Source organism: Alosa sapidissima, chromosome 12 (assembly GCF_018492685.1).
Source record: "Alosa sapidissima isolate fAloSap1 chromosome 12, fAloSap1.pri, whole genome shotgun sequence".
NCBI classification, from domain to species: Eukaryota; Metazoa; Chordata; class Actinopteri; order Clupeiformes; family Clupeidae; genus Alosa; species Alosa sapidissima.
Window position 1 is genome coordinate 7,333,444 of NC_055968.1, and position 3,956 is coordinate 7,337,399.

A 3,956-nucleotide genomic window follows, 5' to 3' on the forward strand; every position below is an offset into this window, starting at 1 on the left:
CACGGGCCCTGGGCACTGTGCCCGCTGGCACGGCGGCGGGCCGTGGGGTATGGGTGACCCCCCCCCTCCCCCCGGGGGTCTGGTTGTTGGGGGGCTAGTCGGGAAGCCTCAATTTATTGGCTTTCTGTCCCTGCCGGTGACAGCTGGTAAAAATGGCTGCTTAGTGCGGGAAGCCGACGCTCGTCGATCACGGTACGGGGCGAAACGTGGCTGTCACAGGCGTGATGGATTTGTCTGTTTGCCTGGGTACCTGTCTTTCTGTCTGCCTGTGTGTGTGTGCCTGCCTGTCTGTCTGCCTGTGTGTGTGTGTGTGTCTGTCTGTCTGTCTATCTGTGTTGGCTGAGTCTCTTGGTCCCTGCCTGTCCATGACCGTCCGAGATGAAAACCCAGTGGGGGCATTGGGGACAGCTGGAGAGGCATCAGTCAAGCAGCGCTAATGCACTCCTCATCCCTCTGATCACTGTACTCACCGACCTCGCCTGTACACGGAACACACACACACACACACACACACACAAACACACCTCCCCTCCTCTGACCACTGTACTCACCGACCTCGCCTGTACACGGGAGAGGAGGAGGGAGAGGTGTGTGTGTGAGTGTGTGTGTCTGAGAGAGAGAAAGATACATTACATAATTATGTATTAAATTAAATGTATAATTTATATTTTATGCTTTGGCAATATTGTACTTATAGTCATGCCAATAAAGCGTATTGAATTGAAGTAAATTGAATTGAATTGAGCGAGACAGAGAGTGTGTGTGTGTGTGTGTGTGTGTGTGTGTGTGTGTGTGTGTGTGTGTGTGTGCATAGATGCCTGTTGGTTTAGCTGAGGCGGTTAAGGCCCTGAGTGGCCGAGCCGTACCCACAGAAGGTGGCCACCTGTCTTCCCGGCCCGCCAGCCCATTGTGTACAGATTATCGCAGACAAGCACACAGGCAAGCCGCACACACACACACACACACACACACACACACACACACACACACACACACACCACAAGATGCCATCGGCCCCGTCTGGGCAGCCAGCACTCTAATGCTCACTCATTTATTCATGTGTGTGTGTGTGTGTGTATGTGTGTGTGTGTGTGTGTGTGTGTGTGTGTGTGTGTGTGTGTGTGTGGTGTTTGTCTGTGTGTTTCTGTGTGCGTGTCCACACTGCCATTTGCAATGCCTCTCTTGATAAAGGGCTTTGTGATGGTTATGCAACAGACTATGTGAATGCCACAATTACACTTGAGGAAATAGACAATAGAGTGGAATATTTCCAGGATCAAACAGCCTCCCTTAATAGAAGTAAACAGCTGTTCCAATGTAGGTCAACACTGCAAACATCAAGATAATTATGTAAACAGAGTTTGTCCAATAAACAAAACTTTTTTTGTTATGTGTATGCATTTATATACATCTTGACTCGAATATGTGATTTAGCATTCTACACTAGTACTATTACAATGTGCATTTGTTTTGTAGGAAGATGGAGAGTTATGTATAGATTTCTACCACAGGGGCCATATCTTTTACCCTCACTTATCACAGCTACCCTGCCTCCATTTGGACAAGGCAAGTGCATGAACATTTATACCGCGCAGAGTGAAACAAGGGCCAGTAATGGAGCTGTCAATCAAACAGGTATATTTGTCGACTGCTACTCTTTATAAATAGTATTGCCTTAATGTTTTAAGTGGTTCTGAGTGACACAGTGTGATTTATAGGCTACCTCAGCAACTCTGGATATAACACCCTCACTAGGAGGATATTTTTTGTGTGCTTCTATCCTGGGTTGTTTACAACATGGTGTCAAGCATTTATGGGGAAGGTAAAGGCAAAATACTGCTTCTGAGCTGTGACCTGTGAACAAAAGGGGAGTTGAATATATATGTGTGTGTGTGTGTGTGTGTGTGTGTGTGTGTGTGTGTGTGTGTGTGTGTGTGTGTGTGTGTGTGTGTGTGTGTGTGTGTGTGTTTACATGCCTTGTACACTTCAGCACTGTTTTCAAGTTCACTTCCAAGAGACAAAGACTCCATTCAATTGACTAGAGGCAAAAAAACAGACAGAAAAGAGAAAGAGGGAACAACAGACAACAGTGATACAGAGAAAGAGAGAGAGAGAGAGAGAGTGAGAGAGAGAGAGAGAGAGAGAGAGATAGAGAGAGAGAGAGAGAGAGAGAGAGAGAGAGAGAGAGAGAGAGAGAGAGAGAGAGAGAGAGGAAGGGCTTTCCAAAACATTTGTGGCTGGAATTTAACCAGAAGGTGCAAATGTTTGTTGTTGTGAGTCGGCACAGCAACCTTCATCGAGCCATTTAATTACAGACTACAGGACTGCGATAGTGCTGCTCCATTTCCCGGCCCTGCTGTGGCAGTCTGACTGAGGGCAGGGAAGGGAAGGGAGTCTTGCTCTATGTCTGTTACGTGCTTGTGGTTTCATTGTGAAAGAGACAGAGGACGTCCTGTGACTGACAGCTTGGTTCAGGTGGAAGAACACTGACCATGCGGCAGGGAGAAACACGTAAACAAATGCCATTCTTCCTCTCTCACTTTGCTGTCCCTTTCTCTTTTTTCACACTAACACACACACACACACACACACACACACACACTAACACACACACACACACAAACTAACAAACACACACACACACACACACACACACACACACACACACACACACACACACACACACTAACACACACACACACACAAACTAACAAACACACACACACACTAACAAACACACACACACACACACACACAGACACACACACACACACACACACACACACTACCACACACACACACACACACATACACACACACACACACAGTATGAGTACAGTCACAAATAATTAATTTACATACGCAAAGTACATACAAATTATTGCACAAATGCGTGCTCACTTACGCACGCATTCTGTTCGCATACAAACACATCTGCAACTGCTCACACAATTACACATACACACATACATATACACATAAACACAAACAAATAAACACAAACAAATAAACACATACACATACACACACTCCCACAAAAACACAGAATACACAAAGGGAACAAATAGCTATAAATCACCTCAGCAATTAAGATTGGAATGCAGAGGCAAGCTCTACGCAGGCTACAGGTTTCAGTACCTCCTGTTAGGTAACAGGGGAAAAAAACATTGGATCTCAGTAAACATATCCACGCACATCTGTACAACAGGTGAACCAGTCCAGTGCTCTAAACAGCACTACAGCAGCCTTGCGCCAAGCAATCAGTTGGATAAATGCAACATGTAGATGCTGCATGGGAAATGGCACAAATTTGGCTGACTGATAGGAATGGCTCTGATATTATCAACCAGTTATCAGCATCAAACAGTTGATCTACCCCCCCCCCCCCCCCCCCCATCTGGTTTCCATGCATACTGTCAAGTCTGTTCTCTAATACACGTGGACATACACATACACACACACACACACGCACACACAGAGACACATGTGAACATACACGTGGATACACACACACACATACAAACACATGCAAATGCACACACCTTTGTGGACTGCAAATACAGCCCTGTCTCACAATACCCTCCTTACACACACACACACACACACACACACACACACACAGTGCAGTATCTTTTGTGAGGTGGGACAGCAGAACCCATGCTGTGTTCTCAGGTGGCAGGCGAGCCTCCCTGGAGAGCTACAATGCTGCAGATCAGAGATGTACTATGGGGCCTCAACGGGGGATCCTGTGTTCAAGCCATGAAAGCTGATCACAAATCAATGGTTAAGGTGTGTGTGTGTGTGTGTGTGTGTGTGGAGAGGGAGCTGTGCAGATAACTGAATGTTTGCGTGTGTGTGTGTGTGTGTGTGTGTGTGACACCCTGTCCAACAGCCAAGCATGCTGTGGTCACAGAGAGAGGGACAGCAGCAGCACCTGAAACCACCCAGCCACCTGT